We start from the raw sequence: 18,424 nt of genomic DNA, 5'->3' as shown, positions 1-18,424 counted from the left end.
GGAACTTTATAACCTAGTAAAGATGATTAAATATAGATAAAGCCATTAATGTATGATTAACTGTTAAAGTATTAAGACAATAAGTATTATAGAATTAAAGAATTTTAGAGATAATCTAATTTAGTATCTCATTTTACTGATAAGGAACCAGAAGTTTGTTACCTCAAAAATCTTCCCAGAGTCACACTACTGGATAATGTCAGAACCAGACTTAGAAACCAGCTTTCCGGACTTAAGCCTAGTTCTTTCTGTTTGCAAGCATCTTTGAGCCTATGTGGAGTGGTCTTGTTTCAAGACATATGGAAGAAGTGAGATGTAGAAGTGTATGGAAAGATGGTGTGGAGAAGAACTGGCATTCCATGATGGAGAGAGTTTAGAAGGCTTGGGAAGAACAAAGGGAAGGACCTGAGCAGAGTAGAAGGCACGTAGTAGAAACTGTTAGTAACCTGGGGTTGAATTAAGGAGATCCTTGCAAACCAGGTAGATTATATGTAGGCACTAGAGCACTTTTCTAGATTTCTAAAACATAATGACTTGATAAATATTGTATTTTGAGAAGATCAGTCTGTGGTGGTGAGCATGAAGGATCAAAGTAGGTAATACTGGGGCCAGGAAGATAGGGTAAGTTGGGTTGTTAGGTTGTGGTTGTAGGAATGAAGTAGAAAATTCAAATGCACAAGGCATTTGTGGTGAAATGCATCCTCACCTGGTGAAAGTGGATAGGGATCTCCCTGGAGCAATTGAACTAGAGATTAGTTTTATAGTATAGAGAAGCGATTTTCAACCTTTTTCATCTCATGGCACACATAAACTAATTATTAAAAATCTGTGGAACACACAAAAATATATATTTTGCCAATCTGACAAAAAATAGATATAATTTTGATTCATTCATATCAGATGGCTATTGTGTTGGCTACTGTAATTTTTTTTATTTGACAGTCTAAGGGAAAATATGTCAGTGCCCCTGACTAAATTTTCAACTGTGGCACACTGGTTGAAAATTGCTGGTATGGAGAATGAAGGGAAGGAGCATGTAGAAGAATGGTATTTCCATGGACAGAAATAAATAAGTTGGATGAGAACTAAGATGAATTGAGTTTTTGTGCGAAATTAAGATGTTTATGTTGTAAAGGATTTGGAAATCATCTGTGCTGAATTTAGGGAATAATATTAGGTCATCTGATTGAATATGTGTCTTGGGGGTTAAGAAATATAGCTCTGAAGGGAAGGGATCAAAATACAGATTTTGAATCTCGTCTATGTGATCTTGTTGAAATTGTCAGAATATATGAGCTTATTAAAGAAATAGGGTAGAAAAACAGTAGAGAAGTGACAGTCTTCGATATTACCTGCAATTAAAGGGAGAGGAATAAATGGAAGAACTAAAACAAAGACAGAAGAGAATGAATTAGAATTGTGTTATGGGAGAATAGTTAAGAGCACTATGGACTTTGGTTCCTCACTAACCTAGTTTGAAGTCTATCCTCTGTGTCCCGTTGGCTTTGTTATATTGGATGTTATCTTTTTTCAACACTAGATGTTTTTTTCATATGTAAAATAGAATAGTAATAGTAATAGTACCAACATTTTGAATAAAGGTTACTGAGAGCATTAAGTAAAGCCAATGAAGAGCTTAGGACCATAGACTTTACAAAGACTAAAGAAATGAGACTGGTTCTGATGAAAAAAAAGAAAAAAAAGAAACGGGTGATATCTGAAAGATGGGTTTGGGTAAAGCAGTGTGGAGTCATAATGCAGTGAATTTGATGCATGTTTATATGCAGGTTGTACAGTGGAGACTCAAGTTTGAAGTAGAATTAAATTGATTCCAATTCAAAGGAGAGGAATTAAGGAAGCTTTTCTTATTCTTGTCCTTAATAGGATTGCTACTGAGTGCTAATGAAGGCTTACTGTAAATGTATTAGCATTTAATTTAAAATAGGGTTTTAGATTTTCCCCCTATATCTTTGAACAGTCAGTAATGAAGTTTTTGTATTTTCATTTAGGGTTAATAATCCATTGTACCTATTGTGTACACTTAGACTATTAGTTTATTTCTGTACATTTTTAAGTTAAATGTACCAACATTTTTTTCAGATTTTTTTATTTCAAGAAAAACGATCTTAATTTTAATAATGTTACATGCAATAAACATAAATATGTTAAGAAAAATGATTTTAAACATGATAATGTCACATGCAATAAACACCAATTATTCAAGAAAAATGATCTTACATATAATAATATTACATGCAATAAACATTAACATTTCAAGAATAAAAGGATTTTAAGTATAATACCAAAATTGTACTAATATAGTATGATATCAGAAAAGTTGTAGGAAATATTAAAAATCTGCAAATAACAGTATTACTTCTATTATATTCTAGTATATTTCCCTGCCTGCCCCCCTACCTCTTTTTTTGTTCACCAGTTTATGTTGTTCATTATATTCCACAAATGGGTGAGATTATATGATATTTATCTTTTTCCGACTGGGTTATTTTGCTTAGCATGATGCTTTTAAAGTCTATTTTGTCGGATATGAGTATTGCTACTCCAGCTTTTTTTTTCTTTTCCATTTGCATGGAAAAATTTTTTTCCATTCCTTCACTTTCATTTGTGTGTGTCTTTTGTTTTGAGGTGGGTCTCTTGTAGGCAGCATATAGTTGGGTCATGTTTTTATATCCATTCAGCTACCCTACACCTTTTGATTGGAGCATTTGATGCATTTACATTTAGGGTTATTATTGAGAGGTACTTATTTATAGCCATTTTAATTCTGTGTGGCTAGGTTTCTCTCTCTGTTCTTCTCAGCAATCCCTTGTAGTAATCCCTTTAGCATTTCTTGTAATGCTGGCTTGTGGTGGTGAACTCCTTTAGCCTTTTTTTGTCTGGGAAGTGCTTTATTTGACTGTCTATTTTGAACTATAGCCTTGCTGGATATATTAATCTTGGTCTCAGATCCTTGCTTTCCATTACCTTGAGTACTTCATGCCATTCCCTTCTGGCCTGTAGAGTTTCTGATGAGAAATCAGGAGTCAGCCTTATGGGAACTCTTTTGTAGGTAACAGTTTTGTTTTCTCTTGCTGCCTTTAAGATTCTCTCTTTGTCTTTAATTTTTGGCATTTTAATTATGATGTGTCTGGGCATGGGTCTGTTTGGGTTCTTCTTGTTTGGGGTTCTCTGTGCCTCCTAAACTTTTGTGACTTTTTCCTTTACCAGGTTAAGGAAGTTTTCTACCATTATTTCTTCAAACACCTTCTCTATTCCTTTCTCCCTTTCTGCCTCTTCTGGCACACCTACTATTCTAATATTGTTACATTTCACATTGTTCCACAGCTCCCTTAAGCTGTCCTCCTGTTTTTTAATTGTTTTTTCTTTCTTTTTGAAGAATTGGTCATTTGCGGTAATGAAAATTGTTATTCCAGGAACTATTCCAGCCCTTTTGCGCCTCTGCCCTCCTACCAGACTCTATGTGGTCTCCACCTTCGGTCCTTGGATATCAGGGTTCTCTCCTGTGAGTTTTCCAGTGATTATTCAGGAAGCCTTTCTGTATTTCAGTTGTAATTCCAGCTTGTTCATGGGAGCATGTCCATGCAGCATCCTCTTATTCTGTCACTATTTTTAATCTCTTGTACCAACATTTTTTAATGGAAGGTTAATTATATTCAAGTTTATAAAAAACAGTATGGATATTGTTTAAATCTAATAGCATTAATATACCTGAATTTTTAATTGTTACTACTGTATTGCTTAGAATGTGTTTTTAACATATTCACCAGATTTCTTCTCCAATTAAGTTATTTACTTGTCTTTTGTTTCGGTCCTAGGCCACTGAAATACAGTAAAAAAGAAGGAACAGGCATTGTTTTTCAGTTCCTTCTTTTCTGTATTATTCTTGAAATATGGATTTACTTTTTCATATAAGACCCTAGTGGTGCCTTACATTTTTAATAATGCTTGCCTAAATGACAGTATAATTTATTGTGACATTTTCTATTAGTAATTCATTCATAAATGTTTCAGAAATCATTAGTTTTTACCTTTTTGTGGCCTCTAATTTTAAAGTTTTTGAAAAACAGATGTAATAAAACTAAACTAAAAAGAAGATACATTTCACCCTAGCAGGTTTTGCTCTGTGCATCGATTGATCGACCCATGAGTGAAGGGTTGTGGGTTTGATTTCCGTCAAGGGCACATACCTCTGTTGCAGGCTCTATGCTTACCCCTGCCAGGATGTGTGTGGGAGCCAACCAATCGATATGTCTCTCTCACATTGATGTTTTTCTCCCTCTCTTTCTTTTTCCTCCCCCTTCCACTCTCTAAAAAATCAATGGAAAAATATCCTCTGATGAGGATTAACAAACAAAAAAACATTTTTCCTTGCTAAAATTAGGAATTTTTAAAAACACTTTTCATAAAATCAGTTCTTTGGATTTGGGGATATTTAGTGGGTTTATATATATATTGTATCCTATTGGCTACTGACTAAATTTTTAAAAAATATATATTTTATTGATTTTTCACAGAGAGGAAGAGAGAGGGATAGAGAGTTAGAAACATCCATGATACAGAAACATCAATCAGCTGCCTCTTGCACAACCCCACTGGGGATGTGCCCGCAACCAAGGTACATGCCCTTGACCGGAATCGAACCTGGGACCTTTCAGTCCGCAGGCCGATGCTCTATCCACTGAGCCAAACCGGTTTCGGCGCTGACTAAATTTTTATTCTTTTCAGACTAAAGACTTTTTTTGTCATTTCAGGAGAAAAGGGATAAATAATGGTTAAAAAAATCTTTATTATTCCTACCACACATCGATTTTAATCACAAATTAATTTTATTTCTTAGGTGTACTTCTCTATTGGATAAATTGAAATCTTTAGAAACATATTAAGTAGTATGTGTGTATATAGTCTGGATATTTAATACTATGTGACTTCTAAACACTGACTTTTATGCCTAGAGATGTTTGTTTATCAATTTCTTCATTATAAACTAAAATTATGCTTTATATTCCCAAATTCTGAAATTGTATGAAATAGTAAGTTAAAACTAAGCTAGTGATTTATAACTAATGTGAAATAAATTAATAAAACTCAGAGTAGTTTAAACCTGTGTACAGTATGCATTGCTTTTGAGTCATGTATTTTAAAAGCATAAAGCATAGTTAATCATTAAAATCCATATAAAGAAAGAAGGAAATGATAAAAGGAAGTCTGTTCAGTTAAATTTAACAAACATTTTTAGAGAATATCATTTTAAGAAAGCACTGTGATCCTGATGCTACTGGTCCAGGGTCCACACTTGGAGAACCACTGTTACAGATCTTGGTAAGCCCATTTGAAGTCATCAAATGAGATTGAGAAGGAATATGTTTTAATCTAAGAAAGTGATCTTTGCCTGGCTGGTGTGGGTCAGTGGTTTAGTATTGACCCATTCCATTCCTGGTCAGGGCACTTGCCCGGGTTGTGGCTCGATCTCCGGTAGGGGATATGCAGGAGGCAGCTGATCGATGTTTCTCTCTCATTGATCTCTCTCTCTCTCTTTCTCTCTTTCCCTCCTCTCTCTCTAAAAATCAATAAAAACATATTTGGAAAAAAGAAAGGAAGTAATCTGTAATTTCTAGCACCTATGGCCTTGTTTACCACACTGTATTTAAAAAACCAAAAACTGTCCAGAATCTCAGCTTTTCTTCATCTAAACTTTCCAGTGTATTTATTCAATAAATATTTACTAAACATATACCAAGTGTATTTAGAACTGGAGATAAAGAGTAAGACAGACAAAGCTCTTGCCTTCATGGAGCTTACATTGTCCTGCCATATACTGACAAAAACAGGTAAACAAATTAATGTAGTTGACATATATCATATAAAGGGCACAAACAAGGGGAAGAAGATTGAGAAGATCAGAGAGAAAATTATGTTAAGTATAGTGGTCTCTGAAGAAGTGACATTGTGGTAGAAACCAAAAAAGAGAAGGAACTTGGTCTCTTAAGAGGAGGATGGATTAGCATTACTTGGTACAATTAAATATACATAGGCCCTGAACAAGATAAAAAAATATTTATTCCAGGAACTAAAAGTAGACTAGCCTGTGTAAATTTGGGGATAGGAGGGAAGAGGGAGATAAGGGAGAAAGAGGGGAGAAATTAACCATTTGTACGCCATAAGCGTTTATAGACACAAGCAGCAGAACTTTTTAAATTAAATTCAAAATATCGTGGCAGTTAACTGGTTAAGAGCAATCCTTAGGTTTCTGGTTTATGTAAATTGATGAACTGTAGTATTAATGGAAATGGGGAAGAGGTGTGTGTGTGTGTGTGTGTGTGTGTGTGCGGGGGGGGGTGGATGGAGGTCTCAGCTGTGTCTTGAGGGAGTTTGGTCAAAGAAGCGGTCAGTTGCGGTAATGAAAATTGTTACTAGAGTAAAATAAGATTACACAGAGAAGAAATTTTAATTATTGCTACAAAACTTAGGAGATTCCTCAGAATTTAAGAACAATTAGGGAAATAAAGCAGTGTTCTTGGGAAAAACTCCAAGGCTATTAAGGATTGAGAGAAAAGCAATCTGTTTTGGCAAGTATGAAGTAATATTGATACCCACAAAGATGTAAAGTTAGAAAGTCAAGTAAAAAGGGTTTAAAATTCTAACCAAGTGGGAAAAAGGCAGGTTGTCCAGACAGTCAGTTAAAATAATAAATTTATACATGATCATGAAGATATTGCTGGTGAGAGAGGCATTGTCTCATCAGAAAATATCTATACTAATAAAAGAGTAATATGCTAATTAGACCAGGAGACCTTCTGGGAGACCTTCCGGACGTCCTTCTGGACAAAGCCATGGTGGTGGGGCTGAGGCAGAGGCGGTTAGGGGTGATCAGGCTGGCGGAGGGGGGGCAGTTGGGGGCAAGCAGGCCGGCATGGTAGGGGGGAAGATGGGGGCAAGCAGGCTGGTAGGGGGGGCAGTTGGAGGCAAGCTGGATAGCAGGAGGGGCAGTTGGGGGCAATCAGGCTGGCAGGGGGGCACTGTTGGGGCAAGCAGGGCAGCAGGGGGGGCAGTTGGGGACGAGCAGGCCAGCGGGGGGGGGGACAGTTGGGGGCGAGCTGGCCGGCAGGAGGGGCAGTTGGGGGCGAGCAGGCTGGCAGGCAGAGTGGTTGGGGTGATCAGGTAGGCAGGCGGTTAGGAGCCAGCGGTCCTGGATTGTGAGAGGGATGTCCGACTGCCAGTTTAGAGTTGGACATCCCCTCTGAGGTCCCAGATTGGAGAGGGTGCAGGCCAGGCTGAGGGACACCCCCCATCCCCGTGCATGAATTTTGTGCACTGGGCCACTAGTCCTATATAATAAAAGCCCAGCAACTGAACAGCAGAATGACCAGAACAACCAGAATGACTGTGGCCCCTCCCCCAGCCGGCCCCAACCCCCAGCGGGCCCCCCGACGGCTGGCAAACCACCGGCAGCCCCTCTCTCCTGCTGGCCCTGCCCCCCAATGGACCCCCTCCCCAATTGGCCCCCATCGGGCAGGCCAGTTGGACCCCACTCATGCATGAATTTGTGCACCGGAACTCAATAATTACCATGAACACAGAATATCTAACATTATAGTTGAAATATGAAATGTTAGTATTCATAGCCAATACTAAGGGGATAGTGCCAGAATTGAAAAGAAAAAAGTTTCTACAGGATCTAAAACTTTGATCTTAGCAAACTCCTTAAGAATAAAATTTAAATGCCTAAAGTAGATTTTAAAATCTGGATTTAGCTAGCTCATGCTCTAGAATTTCAATGAGTACATAGAATATGAACTCATTAAAATGAAAGTCAATCTGTTTTTATTTTTAATGTGATATTTCCTAAATTCTCCAAGAGACTATTGGAAGGACTTAAATAATCCATATCCACATGAAAGTGAATTATAGTCCTCCTTGAAATTAATAAGGGTAAAGACTTTCAGAGTAGTATTCAGTCTAAATTTGGGATTTTCTTTCAAAAGAAAGCTCTGTTCTGAGAAAACAGTTTATTTGCATTTGAGGAAATAGAACATTTCTGTTTTGTTCACCAAGATATGATCATACTTATTAAAGCACAGTGCCAGACACATAGTAGCATTTAGTAAGTACTTATTGAATGAATATATGAATGAATGAATGAATGAATGAATGAATGAATGAATATGGACTTTACATTCAGTTTTGGGTTTCTGGAAAGCTGATAGTCTACAGAGCAGTTCATTTGTGGTGCCTGAGGAGATCTCTCTGCCATCATTGTGTTCAGGTATTGTACAGAAGCAGAACTATACCTAAAAAGTATTAGTGCCAATCAAAAATGATGTTGAACATTTTTGAGATTATGTGTTTCCATGCATTACAGAGGTTGCTGGCGTCATTTTAAGGGAAATATAAATTCCTTTTAGAATTTGTGTGGATTTTAATTATTTTGTTCAGTTTCCTGTGTTGTTCTTAAATTCCTTATATTGAAGAGGACTAGTTTATGATGCTTTTGAGTTAAGTACTATCAATGACTATTGAAAGAAGTTTTATGGATGATAGATGAGATATCCCAAGACCTCATTTTACTTGGTTTTATTTCTGGAAGTGTAGTAGATGTACTTATTACTGTAGTCAGATGTGGAAAAATGGCAGACATTTCTATTTGGTTCAGAGTTCTATATTTTTCAACTCTATATTTTTCAGATCTAGCATGTCAGTTCTTTTGTATTCACTCCCTAATTATATACCCACTAGAGGCCTGGTACACATGCACCAGTGGGGTCCCTTGGTCTTGCCTGTGGGGATCGGGCCAAAACCAGCTCTCCGACATCCCCCGAGGGGTCCCGGATTGCTAGAGGGCACAGGCCAGGCCGAGGGACCCACCGGTGTGTGAATCCATGCACCAGGCCTCTAGTATGCATATAAAATCTTTGGTTAATCTCTTCCTGCCATCCTCCCACTCCCTTTTCCTCTGCGGTTCATCAGTTTGTTCCATGTTTCCATGCCTGTGGTTTCTGCTCCTGCATTGAGCGTCTGCCCCCTGGTGGTCAGTGCACATCATAGCTACCGGTCTGCTAGTCTCTTAGGTTTTTATATATATAGATACTTTCTTTATTCTTAATTCTTTTTTGAAGCTTTTGATTAAAATGAACTTTTCTCTAGAATAATTTGAATTGACTTGAGCTCTTTTTTTTCATGATCCTATTTGGTGATTATTTTCTCAAATATTTATTTCCAATACCTTTATTACTTTATGTAGATACATTCTAGTGGTTGCAGTTTCATCTCCAGCTAATCTTTCTGGGATAATAAGACTGGTTTACAATAATTCCTAGGATAGAATCTCATGAATCGGGTAGATGTGGAATTAGGACATTATGAACACTAAAGAAGTGTTCATAACATTGACTTTTACTCTAGCAACAGTTGCAAGCATTATTATTATTTACCCCATCCCACCCAATAAAAAACAACACCAACCCAGACTGAGCAGAGAGATCTGTTAGAGTGACTTTATTATGCACTATTACAGCAAAACAGTTATAATTCTCAAGAGTTAAGCTGTTTTTAATGTTATGTATGAGACAACATTTTATGGGAGTTTAGCCAGAGAATTTTGTATATAAATGATAAAAGAGGAACAACATAACATTTATGAATTTGGAGGCAATGGAATATAATGGACTTTGGGGCTTTGGTGTATGGCAGTGGTCGGCAAACTCATTAGTCAACTGAGCCAAATATCAATAGTACAACGATTGAAATTTCTTTTGAGAGCCGAAAACCGACTTCTGTGCATGGGCCATGGAGTTTCAGTCGCAATGTACATGCGCGCCCATTTTGTGGAAGAGCCACACTCAAGGGGCCAAAGAGCCGCATGTGGCTCGCGAGCCGCAGTTTGCCGACCACTGTTGTATGGTGCTTTGAATCTAACCCCTTCACCTATTAGTTTTTTAACTGTGGACTTGACCTCTCTGGACCCCAGCTTCCTGTTTTGCAAAATAGAAATAATGTGACTTCTTGACAAGAATTTTGAGAGAATTGAATGAAATTACATACAAAATGTCTAATCAGACTTTTGACCCATACAGATTTTTCTCCAAAAACGAGTAAATCCTATTGCTAAGTATAGAAAGGGAGCCCTAACTGGTTTGGCTCAGTGGATAGAGCATCCGCCTGCGGATGGAAGGGTCCCAGGTTCGATTCCGGTCAAGGGCATGTACCTTGGTTGCGGGCACATCCCCAGTGGGGAGTGTGCAGAAGGCAGCTGATTGGTGTTTCTAACTCTCTATCCCTCTCCTTTCCTCTCTGTAAAAAAATCAATAAAATAACCCTCCTACAAAGGCGTGTCTGTGGTTCCCTGTCTTTGGACACGTAAGAATTGGAGGCAAAGAAATGTGGACTTGGAGAAGTCTGGAGCCAGCTTGCTCCCTGCAAGCTCAAGATCAACCATCCCACATAGAAAAAAAAAAAAAATCAATAAAAAATATATATTTTTAAAAAAGTATAGAAAGGGAGGTGTGAGAAGTTTCTTCATAATTTGCTAGAGCTTTGTGTGCATAGGTCTCTGTATTGCCTCATCCTAAATGATCTGTATTGATCCCAACAAGGATATGTGTTTTAAGGAGGTGTGGAATTTTCACTTTTTTGTATACTTAGAACAAAAGGTTACTTTCGACTCTGTGTTCCTAGGTGGCTACTAAATATAAGGGTATGGAAGGAAGAAGGTGAGCAAAGGGAGTTTACCAGACCCCTTCCTGGTCCTCCGCCCAGCAGAGCAGTACACTTTTCTGTTTTAGCTTTTGTATTTCCATGGAGTACATTCATTGAACAAAAGAGTCCGTGTCTTTTTAAAAAGTTTGAAAAACTAAAAGCAAGCTTACCCACTCTATTCCTTGACTTCCTTTTCTCTTTTCTTTCTTTTTAAATTATTAAAAAAAATTTTTTTTTATTTCAGAGAGAGGAAGGGAGAGGGAAAGAGAGAAAAATCAATGATGAGAGATAATCACCTATCAGGTGCCTCCTACACACCCCCTACTGGGCATGTGACTGGGAATTGAACTGTGACCTCCTGGTTCATGGGTCGTCTGAGCCACACCGCCAGACTTCTTTCTTTTTAAAAAGTTAAATATTTTGGGCGACATTGATTAATAACATGTAAGTTTCAGGTATACAATTCAATAATGCACCTCCTGTATACTGTATCGTGTGCTTACCACCCAAAGTCTAGTTTCCTTCTGTCACTATATGTTCAGCCTCCTTTACTCTCTTAGTCCTCCCCCACCTCCCTTCCCCTTTGGTAACCACCATACTGTTGTCTGTGTCTATGAGTTTATTTATTTGGTTGTTTTGGCCATTTGCTCTCATGTTTCACTCTGCTTTCTCCTTGGCCTTTTAAAGTCTGTGGCGATGATTGGGAGCACCGGGAATGGAGGAGTTCCGTGCCCTCTGAGTTCTTAGCCAATAGAGCAGCATAAAAGGATAAGGGTCTTATGCAAAAAGAATACTCATGGTGGAAAAATTCATTGACCTCCTTAGCCCTAGCATTGATCTCTACCTACACAAAGCCACATATTGAACCATCATCAAAAAATTTCCAACTTTGAAATAATAGACAGGCATCTTTCCTCTGATTATGTCCTTCTAATTTGTTTTATTGAGATCTCTTTAGTTGACCCTTCCTGTTTTCATTTTCTCCTGTATTCGTCTTAGTCTCTGATTCATCACTTCATGGATCTTTTCAGTGTCCTGAAGCATTCTCCCCATTAGTCTACCCTACACCCACCAGCAAGAACTCTTGCTCTGGATGAATCTGTCTGACTTCATCTGTTATGAAGCATTGTTGGAGAAAATAACACACTGGGCTTATTAGTTGTCCATAATTTCCTGAGCTCTGGGTTCCATTCCTTTCAGTTTATCAGTGATTTTTCTCTCCTCCATCTTCACTATCTTCCTCTCTCTGGGCCTCTTGCTATCAACATTTAAACATGCTCAAATGAATCCAAGCATCAAATCAAAGTAGCCAACCAATTCATCTGTCATTTGAGGTATAACCCTCTCTCTCATCTTCTTACAAACTTTTAAACAAATTGTTTATTTCATGGTCTTCAGACTGTAATACAGTTTCTTCTCCTATAACCCAGACTGCCTTTGTAAATTTGTTTCACTTCCTTGCTTAATGTTTAACAACTTTCTTGCATCCTTGGCCTTTTATTTGTACCATTCTACTGCTCTTCAATATTCATACACACTCCCATCATTTTAGAAAATATACTTTTTTTTTTTTGCCTTTTTGGGTTTTGACAGGTTCTGTTTCTTATACTTGGAAAACACTCTCCTCGAAGTCCCCACTCTTCTGTCAGTTTATCTGTCATCCCTTGAGAGAGATTTCCCCTCACCTGACCTGACTTGGCTTAGTCTTCCTACTTTACATCCCCCTCATAGCTCTTACCACATTTGTAATAAGTTAATGTCTTTCTTCTCATGTCTTTTAATGTTATTTTCCAGAAAGTAGGGATCTCATTGTCCATATGACCTGATATTTTTAAGGAGCTCAAGAAATATTTGTTGAAGAAATGACTGAATAAGTGAGCAACTTTATCCTCCCTAGCTCAGTTATGTCTTTAACCTTATAAGAACTTCTTTTCCTTGAAAGTGTAATAAATTTTAAGTAGAGGTGAAATTATGAGTTCCTCTGCTAGAGTTATTATTGTTAATACTGAATAATAGCTGCACAGCATATTAAGTTTTTTCTTACTGTCCTCTGCTTTTTACTTTAAAAAAATCTGTAAAATGTAATATGTAATAATTCTAAATTTTTTCTTAGGAAGTTGAGTATTTTGTTTCTTATGGCATTTTGAATTAAATCACATTTTTATTGAGTGTATGCCCCTAAATGAAAAATTTAAATGTAGATAAATGACTCAAATTTCTTTTAAAAATATACTTTAAAAATAGTGTAGGAATACATATATTTAAAACAGGCCTCATAAATTATATTTTCACTTTTCTACCTAATAAATATATTAGGTATCAGTTCCTAATGACATAGTAAATAAAATATTATAAAACATTTAAAATAAAGGTTTGATAACTAAAACTACAGCTAAAAATAAGATAAATTAATGAATCTATAAAAGAGCAGATACCAGTGACAGTGTATTAGTTCTGTGAAATTTTCATTTATACATAAAATAATAATAACGTGCATTTAAATACAATCTAATGCTGCACATATGCACAGAGATTGCTACCATATTTTGTGGATTGGTAAATAATGTTTGAGTGAATTCTGAAAACATTTTAGTGTTTAAAAGTAACCTTACTTCATTTGCAAGCTACATTATTAATGTAAAAACAATCTCCATAAACTGATCTAACATATGGATGTGACAAAGAAGAGTGACAGAATATGGGCTAGCACTACAAATAGATTAGATTAATGGCTCTCTTAATTACTTCATGTATTAACATTTACATGTAAATATATTCCAGCATGTTCTAATTCAAGTTCCCAACGGAAATGTAGAAATGAATGTAGTTTGTATTTAACTGGGTCAAGAAAACATATTGTAATAATTAAATTCTGTCTTTTAAAAAACACAAACTTTTTAATAAATAAAATTGCTGGCTTATAAGTACTTGTACTTTAATTAAAACAATAACTGTATGTTTTAAGGCAAATTTTCATCTTAAATACTTTCTTTTATTTTTTTACTTTATTTTCTTTAGACTATTGCTCTGTGACTTGGGTAAAATTCTAAGAGAATAATAATGGACCTTTGCCTTGCAGTTACTGAAGCACTTTGGTAATGTAGGAGCCAAATGACAGCTTTTTCCTTCCAAGAATATAGATCCATAGCTTTAGGACTGAGCTAACACATCATTCTGTTAGTTTGCAGTAAAAGATTGACGCTGTTAATTTCCAATAGCTATAATGGAAACTAACCTAGATGGATATTGGTACATACTTTGCAGTAAGTGACTGAATTTACTTGACCAATTACCACTCATGGTGAAAGAAGTAATTTGTTCATGACCTGACATAATCTACCACAGAATGTCAAATTTGGATTGCCTCCCAGGATTATTTATTGCCTTATTAAATCCACTTGACTTCAAGTATGTTGTACAGGCAGGATACATTTGGGGATAGGGAATGGAGTTTATGTATTTATTATTTATTATTATTATTATTTTTAGTCCTCACCCAAGGATATGTTTATATTGATTTTTAGGGAGGGAGAAAGGAAGAGAGAGAGAGCGAGAGAGAGAGAGAGAAACATTGATGTGAGAGAGAAACATCCATCAGTTGTCCCCCATAAATGCCCCAACCAGGGATTGAACCTGCAATTGTTTGTTTGTTTGTTTTGTATATGGGATGATGCCCCAACCTACCAAGCCACCTGGCCAGGGCAGAATGGAGTTTATTTTTTATTTTTTAGAATGGAGTTTATTTTTAAGAAATTCTGTCTGTTGGAAGTAGAGCCAAAATAGTTGATTCAGAGTAATCAGTTTTTGCCTGTTTTCTACCAATAATTGTGTGATTTTGGAACTATTTTTATTGTATTTCTTTTTCTTTTACCCTCACCTAAGGACCTGTTTATTGATTTTAGAGATAGAGGAAGGGAAAGAGAAAGAGAGAAAGAGAAAGATCGATGTGAGAGAAAAACATCGATTGGCTGCCTCCCTCACGTGCCCCCATTGGGTACCCACAACCTAGATATGTGCCCTGTCTGGAATCGAACCTACAACCTTTTGGTACACAGGACGATGCTCCAACCCACTGAGCCACCTGGCCAGGACTGTTGTGTTTCTTTTGTGTGTTTTTTTTGGTACAACAGTATTTGCCATATAATTCCTTAAACCATGCTTTTATGAGAATAATAAATTATATTTAGTAAGGCCTCATTATATGTTAGGGTTTATTCTAAGTGCTTGAGGCCTCCCACTGTGAAAGCCAAATTGGGCAGATAGTTCCTCTCATGGCTCTTGATATAGCTAGAGTTTGGGACACGTGACTTATGCTCAACTGTTTAGAAATCTCTGCATGAAGCTTCATATCTGAAAGAAAAACGACGCAAAGAAATGGGAACAGTGAAGAATCTCCTCATCTAGCTGCTGTAGCAGCATGCTGTGGAGGCATTGGTGCCAGCAGTGGTTGGGGTGCCAGCATTCTCAGTAGACGCTGCCTAAGCTGATTTTTTTCTCCAGTGTGGTTTCGGTTGCAATTCTAGCTTCCTAGACTTCTTTAATTCCAGCTTGTTTCCCAAGTCTGTTTCTTCAGCATCATTTTTGTGTCCTACCCAAGTTCTTTTCTGCCTAGCAGGGGTTGCTTCTGCTCTTTGCAACCAAGAACTCTGATTAGTGCAATTATATTTGGCAAAAAATGTATTAATCTCTAGCTATTTGAAAATATATTCTATTTTTTTGATAGCTACAGCTGTCAAAAACCTTAGTTTCAGTTAACATAAAAGGAATTTGAAAGGAGAAAATTATTACCAATACTTAAGTAATTAATTATTGCTATCAGAAAGAAACAATAATAAAAATCTAATGAAGAGAGTACTATTTTTAAGAGATTGTTTATAATTTTCAGCAAACTAAAAAACTTAAAGCAGATTTTGTAGAAGTTGTTGTTTATTTACGTAGTCTTTATTATGAAAGAATATAATTTGTATTGGCCTTGTATTCCTATATTCTGAAAAACATCCCTTGGTTTTCCTTTGAAGAATCCATCCCTTCCCTTCTCTTAGGGTAAAGTCACACCCTCCAACTCAGATATGGTGTATGTCCCCTACACCTAAGCAGTCTGCATATTGTATCTCCTTAGATGCACTGATTGGTGCATATTGGGCAAGTATATATTAGTATACTTTGAAAGATGGCTCTAGCAGCTTCAAGTACTACAGCCTCACGTATCACATGGAGCCCAAGAAGGAGACCAACATGTCAGACAGTAGAACTGAGAGGAGGGTGGAGAGAGAGAAACTGAGACCTGATTTTATATTTTGATGCCAAAATACAACTATGCCAGAAGCTATTCCTACTCTTACACTTTTTAATCCTATGAGACAATACATTACCTTTGTGTGTATGCCAGTTTGGGTTAGGTTTTCTGTCACTGGCAACCAAGAGCTCTAGTTTCTTTAGAATGTAAATGCCAAATCATCTTGAATTGGCATAATGATATATTGCTACCACATTTTTAGGATTAACTTACTATATTTTCTAAGTTATATGTAACTTTTGTACCTGAAATATTAAAAAGGAAAAGCAACTAATACTTGCAAGTGAAGTGTACTAATTCAAAAAGAGAAAAGCATGAAAATGCAAACCTTAAATTTTATAAAACTTTCAGATAACTATATTTTTACTTTCTATATGATTTAAATATACAAAATACAAGTTGGGAAACAAAAACTTAAAAATAATATTTAAATCATGTAAAATGTGTTTAAAAAGTAAAAACAAACATATTACAAATACTCATTGGATATATTTGATTTATAATAAGTACATTCCTACATTTTATAGTCTATTGTTGCCTTATTATATAACTTTCTACAGTATTGACATTGTAAAATTGTGCTTTTTTATCAAATACCATGACTGAAAATGAGTTTATAAGTGAGAATCATTTTATTTCCAGATTTTTGTATATAGATATTTTAAGTAGGAAAATATACTTACTAATATTGCTTTTAACTGCCCCAACTTCATTGTATATCCCTATATTTACTGGTACCTTCTACTAATCATCCTTGATTTGAAATTGATTTGCATTTTCTTCTTACTTACCATATTCTTGGGTATTTAACTGGATGAAGAAAAGAACTAATGGAAATACTCCTGAGGGAAGATGAACTCAAGAGCAAAAACTCTGGAACCTATGTTAGTCAGGATTCTTTTGGGTGCTAGTGTCAGAGACCTAACAAATTAACTTAGTCACGATTTACTGGTCCAAGATGTACTACGAAATGAGATGAATCTCTAGCTTTAGTCATGGTAGGATTCAAGGGGTCAAGCACTTTCACCACAGCTTTGGCTCCGCATCCTGCAATTCTGCTTTCCTCTGACTGTGTAGAGTTTATTCTCTGATAGGTTCTCTCCATGGACTGCGTGTGTCCAGATATACATCATTCTTATAGTACCAGATTTCAGATAAGTGTGACTTTGTTTTCCCAGTGAATTGAAAATCTCCAGGAGGAGAAGGGAATATTGGTCCTGCTTGGTTCTCATGGCCACCAGGGATTGGAGTAGGAAGACCACATGATTGATAGCTACATCAGATTCACACTGAATGGAGTAGAGATATTTCCAAAAAAGAAAAGATGCCAGACAAGTATAGATGTCTTTTTTGGTAGGGCTGATTTACTTTGCTTTACAAGCTGTTCTGCTTACTTTTGTTTCACTACGTAATATACCATTCTTGGATTCAGTTGAGTTAAGTTGTTGCCTTTTTATTTTATTTTTTCTGTTCTGCTTTATTTATTTATTTATTTATTTATTTATTTATTTATTTATTATTTATTGTTTAAAGTATTACATATGTCTCCTTTTTTCTCTATTGAAGTTGTTGCCTTTTTAAAAGTCATAATCCTACTACTTCTGCTAGGATTTAGTTATTTATATCCAGTCTAAATTAGAACAGAATTTTTTTTTCTAATATGTAGCTGGTTTCACCTGTATTGAAGAATTGGGAATTTGGGCTGTGAAAAGGAAAGTAGTAGGTATTTTGAAGGTTGGCAATATAGTAGTGATAGACAGCATAACTTTGGAAGTCATATGGACCTGGATATGCCTTAACCACTTCCCAGCAACATGATCTTAGAAAGTCACTTAATTTTTCAAAGCCTGATTTTTTAACCTGTAAGATTAAAATAATACCTATCTCATATAGTGGTTATGAAAATTAAATGAGGTAAAACATGTAAAGCATTTATCACAATGCCTAGCACATAGTGGGTGCTCAGTAAGCGGTAGCTGATATTATTCCCACCTTAATAACAGTAATAATGAACACTACTCCTTGCCACCCCTGTTCCCAAATGGTCCCCAGTACCTGAGATTAGAAGTTTGAAAACGGTTCTGTAGTTCAACTAAATTAAGGCTCATATCAGCTTTTACAAATGAGTCTGGAAGTCTAACTGCTGTTCATAACATTTGTTCTATTTGGGAAATTGTTTTCAACTTGAAGAAAATATATTTTTGTAACATAACTCATTCTTTAGTGGAATTTGTCTCTCTTTGCTTTTCTATTATATCTAGTTCCTTTAATGAGGGCCAGGCAATCAAGTAAGTAACAATCAGAACTCATCTAGTAAAATGATAGAAGTCTTTTCTAGCAGAATGAAATAGTGTATATTCTCAGGCTGCTGACTGTTATAAGTTGTACCGTGATTATTGGCTTGTTTTGGGAACT

General features: G+C 36.2%; 1 protein-coding gene and 1 non-coding gene across 6 annotated transcripts in view; both read left to right on the top strand.

The window, feature by feature from the left end:
• The window catches only part of COMMD10 (COMM domain containing 10), a 144,703-nt gene that overhangs the window by 54,951 nt on the left and 71,328 nt on the right, over positions 1-18,424 (top strand). The gene's annotated exons all lie outside the window — the stretch shown is intronic.
• On the top strand, positions 10,332-10,462 carry LOC129148900 (small nucleolar RNA SNORA38). The gene has a single exon (XR_008555931.1). It is a non-coding gene; the product is annotated as a small nucleolar RNA SNORA38 (small nucleolar RNA).

This window comes from Eptesicus fuscus, chromosome 4 (genome assembly GCF_027574615.1).
Source record: "Eptesicus fuscus isolate TK198812 chromosome 4, DD_ASM_mEF_20220401, whole genome shotgun sequence".
In the NCBI taxonomy this organism is placed as follows: domain Eukaryota; kingdom Metazoa; phylum Chordata; class Mammalia; order Chiroptera; family Vespertilionidae; genus Eptesicus; species Eptesicus fuscus.
This window is presented reverse-complemented; position numbering and strand designations above follow the sequence as displayed.